The sequence below is a fragment of the Delphinus delphis genome, chromosome 11, assembly GCF_949987515.2.
Source record: "Delphinus delphis chromosome 11, mDelDel1.2, whole genome shotgun sequence".
Classification (NCBI taxonomy): Eukaryota; Metazoa; Chordata; class Mammalia; order Artiodactyla; family Delphinidae; genus Delphinus; species Delphinus delphis.
In genome coordinates, this window is record NC_082693.1 from 97921271 (window position 1) to 97926980 (window position 5710).

The window sequence follows — 5710 nt, forward strand, 5'->3', positions numbered from 1 at the left end:
GTGTCCAGTGCAGGGGGCGCAGGTTTGATCCCTGGCTGGGGAACTAAGATCCCACATGCCAAGCGGTGTGACCAAAAAAAAAAGAAGAGGTTTGTCAGAGCAGGGTTGCTTAAAGAAAGGACGCTACCTGACAGCTGTGAAGAGCCCCAGCAGGCTGATGGGGTGCTCTCCGGGCACCAGATCACGGATGCTGAGACATGTCCAGATGCACCAGAGGGGGCCATAGCTGACAAGGCAGGAGGCCTTTGACCCCTTTGGAATGGCATTCAGGCCCCTTCTGTGCAGCACAGGGGAGAGGAGGATACACCTTCATCTTTGGGCAGCATGGGGTTGGGGGGTGAGCTTGGATTCGAAGGCAGAAGCCAAGCTGTGGCCAGCTTCCAGCCAGTTCTATCCAGTCTGCAGAATAACCCAAGCTGGTGGGCGGGGGTGGGTGGGAGAGGCTGGGCTTGGCTCATGGATTCTGGGCTGGACTCAAGCTTCCCAGAAACTTCTAATTATAAATACCCACAGAAGCAATTTTTCTAGCTCACTTCTCAGATTCTGAAGGATCCTCTCCTCCCATGACTGAGCTGGCAGGGCCTTCAGAGCTGAGCTTTCCACCTCCACACCGATGCTGCTTCACCTTCCCTCCCATCTCAATCATGGTTCATCAATGAGCTGATCACTGTAGACATGCTGTGTGACTTGGGGCAAGGAAGTACCCTCTCTGGGCTCCTCTGACCTCATCTGTGCAAAGAGAGTCAGAATGTTTGTGAAGGTTGCTCCAAAACAGGTGATTTTTTCTGAGATCTAATCAATCACGAGGTGATGTCATTCAGTTAAATCCAACCAAGCCCTGAGCTCCAGGCTTGGGAAAACTCAGAGCCACCCATCCGGTCAGAGTAGAAATGCACAGAGGAATTGTCAAAGCAGAGCCCTGGACAGAGCATGGTCTGTCCTTTGACACACAGGTCAGTCCAGAAATGCTAGAAATGCTGTAAGAATCAGAGGTAGGATTCCCCTCCCCACCCAACCAGGGCTGGCATAGCCAGGAGGGCTTCCTGGAGAAGAAGGTGATTTTCTCAACTTTTCTCAACATATAACCTTTTGAGATTTTTTTTTTTTTTCTGTCAGCGTAATTCCCTTGGGGCCCATCCAAGTTGTTGCAGGTATCAACAGTGCATTCCTTTTTATTGCTGAGTAAGTGTCCCGTGATGTAAATGGACCACAGTTTGTGTATCTGTTCTCCCACTGAAGGACATTTGAGCTGTTTTCAGTTTTTAGCTGTTATGAATACAGCTGCTATGAACATTTATGTAAAGTTTTTACATGAACATAATTTTAATTTTTCTGGGGTGAATACCTGAGTGCTATTGCTGGGTTGCATGGGAAGTGCATGTTTCCTTTTTTTTTTTTTAATTTAATTTTGGCTGTGTTGGGTCTTTGTTGCTGCACGCAGGCTTTCTCTAGTTGCAATGAGCGGGGGCTACTCTTCGTTGCGGTGCTCAGGCTTCTCATTGTGGTGGCTTCTCTTGTTGCAGAGCATGGGCTCTAGGTGCGCGGGCTTCAGTAGTGGTGGCTCGTGGGCTCTAGAGTGCGGGCTCAGTAGCTGTGGTGCACGGGCTTAGTTGCTCCTCCGCACGTGGGATCTTCCTGGACCAGGGCTCGAACCCGTGTCCCCTGCATTGGCAGGCAGATTCTTAACCACTGCGCCACCAGGGAAGTACAGCACTATTTTTTATTTTAGCCATTCTGATAGGTGTGTAGTAGTTGTATGCCTTCACAGTCCCACACACAGTGTGAGAGTTCCAGTTCCTCCACATCTTCTGCAACACTTGGTATGGTCAGGCTTTTAAATGCTGGCCATTCTGGTGGTGTGTAGTGGTTTTGATTTGCATTTCCCCATAATAATGTTGAACACCTTTTCAGGTCCTTATTTGCCATTCATATATTTTCCTTGATGAAACGTGTTCAAAGCTTTTGCTCAGTTTTTAAAAACTGGGTTGTTCATTTATTATTGAGTCATGCGTTCTTAGTATATTTTAGATTGGGTCCTTAGTCAGATACGTGTTTTGCAAATTACTCCCAGGCTGTGTTTTGCCCTTTTATTTTCATAGTGGTGTCTGTCCCTGACCCAACTTCCCTTTTCTTTATAGCCTCCCCACGCCCTGACACGTGTTTTTTTTTTTTTTATAAATTTTAATAATGGTTATGTTTTTTAAAATTAATTAATTAATTTATTTTTGGCTGCATTAGCTCTTCATTGCTGTGTGCGGGCTTTCTCTAGTTGTGGCGAGCGGGAGCTGCTTTTCCTTGCAGTGCGTGGGCTGCTCATTGCAGTGGCTTCTCTTGCTGCAGAGCATGGGCCTAGGCATGTGACATGTGTTTACTGCTCATTTCCCTTCTACACCGTCAGCTCCATGAGGGCAGGGGCTATTTTCCTGCTGTGTCCTCAGCTCCTAGGAGGTATTCATGCTGGTCCCCCAGCCTTAGCATGGCTGCTGGGGAGCAGGGGCCTGGATTGGTGAGCCGAGACCTCAGAGTGGCTTGTTGCAAACTTCCAGGCCAGGGGTGAGGAGGCCTGAGCTGGGGCCTGGGTGGGGGCAGACGGAACAGCAGAGAAGGAGGGCCAGAGAGGCTTCTCCATGCTTCCCTCCTCCCTTCTCCTGCCAGCAAAGCCGTCCTGCTAGCTACACATGCCCCACCGGCTGCCCAGCACTGGCATCACAGTCCTACCTGCCAGCCTGCCCAGACATAGGTGCAGCACCAGGAGTTTCTACAGGAAATTGATGTGGGGGAAGGTAGGGGAATTCCCTGGCGGTCCAGTGGTTAGAACTCCGTGCTTTTGCTGCCGGGAACTAAAATCCCACAAGCCATACGGGGCGTAGTGTGTGTTATCTACGTAGGGTGTGGTCCAGAGGTATGCACACCTCAGGCCTTTACACCCGTGCAGGGTATCTTTGTGTTATGATGTGGGTCTTTCTGTGGCAACGGAACAACAACTTCCTTTCTAGGATGGAAGGATTGTCGGCTCATCCCTGATGTCTTTTCCCTCTTCCGGGGCCCCGCCTGTGACTCTGTCCCTTTTCTCCATTCTGCCAACACCATGCCCTTTCTGTAGCCAGGGATGTCCTGCAGCGGTTCCCAGCAGTTGCCTGCCCTCCAGCTTGGCCTGGTTACTGTAAGTCTTCAGTGTCTGTTTTTCAGTCTGTTAAAGGGGAATAATAATACCTACCGCTAGGACGCCTGATGGTGCGGTGAGATGCCTCTGGAGAGCTTAGCACGTGGCACGCGGTAGGTGCTCAATAAACAGTAGTGTAAACACGCACACAAAAGCATGTCCACGAGAGCAACTTCTGCACAGAAGTGAGTGGGGTCTGTCCAGGGAACCGAGCCTTGTGGGTTCACGCATACACATATCCACTCCTGGGTTCAGTACCCGCTGAATGAGACGTGCTCACACCCATGGGGTGGAGGCTGGGATGCGAACTCCTACGCCCTGCAGCGCCCACACCATGTGACATACATCCGCACCCCAGCACCATGTCGGCTCTGTGTCTACCTGCCCCGCCACTGCCTTATCTGCTCTGAGAATGTGCAACGCGGCCAGGTGGCAGTGCCTCCCAGTAATTTTCCACAGCTTGAGAGAAGCTGTGTCTCTCTTGGATATGGGGGAGGGGAGGGGAAGGCATTGTTTCCAAGGTGTCCCTTCTGCCGGCTTTGTCCTTGTAAGGCTGCCTGGCTGAGCTTTTGGGTGGAGGGGCTGAGACTTCCAGCCTGCACCTCGCCTGGAGCTGAAATGATTACTCTAGCTCCAACGTCCTGGCACACCCTGCCCGGGGCCCCGCTGTGCCTTGGGTCTGACCTCTGACAGCACCGAGCCCACAGGGTTCTATTTATCAAGGTCCATGCTGGGGCCTGGGGGCCTTGAGGGCAGGGGCTGTCTCCTACAGATCCAGGTGTAAGCAGATAGGTTAGGGGGTCCCCAGAGAAAAAGAACCAGGCATGGCTTTTTTTTCTTTTTTTTTTTTTTTGCGGTATGCGGGCCTCTCACTGTTGTGGCCTCTCCCGTTGCGGAGCACAGGGTCCGGACGCGCAGGCTCAGCGGCCACGGCTCATGGGCCCAGCCGCTCCGTGGCATGTGGGATCGTCCCGGACCGGGGCACGAACCCGTGTCCCCTGCATCGGCAGGCGGACTCTCAACCACTGCGCCACCAGGGAAGCCCTAGTTGTGTCTTTTGACTCCACGTTCACCAAGAGGTGAACCCGGTTTTCGGGTAACACAGGTGCCCAGCACCCAGCACAGGTGCTCAGGAAGTGAATTGCACTGTGTTCCGACCCTGGGTACAGGGCATTAGGAGCTGCAGGCAGTGGTGGTTAAATGTGCCTCAGCTTCCCCATCTGGAATAATAACGATGGCGACTTCCTCACCTTGTTCCAAGAACTAAAGGAACACAGGTAAGTGCCTGGTACCACATAGGAAGCCCACCTCTGCTCCTCCTTCACTCCTGACTCACTGGCCCCCACGGTGTTCGGGGCTCTGGGGCCCCAAAAGTTCACAGGCTTTTGAAACTTACCAGCACGACTTCCCTCACGAATGGGAGGCTCCCTGTAGGCTGGGGGTGGGGTGGGGTTTGTTAGCCAACTTTAAAACCCGCGGGGGGTGGGGGTGGGGGGGTTGGGGGGCTGCTGAGGAGAGAGGAAATAGCCATTAACTCTGGCTTGCTTGGGCAAGGCAGGGCAGGGAGGGCGGACTCAGGAAGGACGGGAAGGCTGGCTAGAGGAAGTGGCTTTTGATCCGGTTAGGTTTTCTTCAGGGAAGGGAAGGGCTTCCAGGGGCAGACAATGGGAGGAGGGGGCCACCAGAATAATAAGATCACTAGGGGACACTAAAGCAGCTGCTAACGCTGTGCCGAGCCCGTCTATGCGCAACCTCATTTGGTTCTCTCAACCACCCCAGGAGGCGCGCACTAGCGTCACAGGTTTTACAGACGCGGAACCTGGGACACGGACGGGCGTGTGGTCACTGGGACTCACGGGATCCGAACCCAAGCTGGTCCCATTCTCAGCTTCCGGGTGAGAGTATTTCTTGATGAGGGAAGAGCACGGGTGGACACTCACTCATTCACATTTGGGCACCGAACGTGTGCCCAGCCCCCTTTTAGCTTCTGGGTACCCAGGGATGGACACGGCGGACAAAGTCCCGGCTTTCCCGGGGAGCTGGGGAGAGACAACAAGTATACGTAACTTCGGGTAGAATTGTGAAAGAAAAGAACGCGGGGCTGGGGGAGGGGACTGGCGATTTTAGGTCCGCACGGTCTTTGGCAAGCAGGGCGTGTTTGGAGACCCGACATTGGCCCGGGTCTGGACCCAACTCGGGTTGGAGAATAGAAGCTGTGCATGAGTGTGATGCAGGGCCTGGCTGCAGAGAGGCGCCTCCGATTGCACTTAATGGTCTCTATATCCCTGCAAAGTGCGCCCGCACCCATTTTGCAGATGAGGAAGCTGAGAACGCGCGGTGAGCAGCTGCAGGGGGAGCGCGGACGAAGGCTTGGCCCAGAGAGAGCCCTCCGCGCACTCAACCGCGCCTGCGCCGGAGATGGGGGCGGGGCCTCCGCGGAGGGCGGGGCCGGCGGCTAGGGAGCCGTTGGTTTTGGGGCGGAACCTTCGCGCGGCGGGGGCGGGCGCACGGGGCAAGGTTTTGCCGAAACGCCGCGGCCGGCCTCCG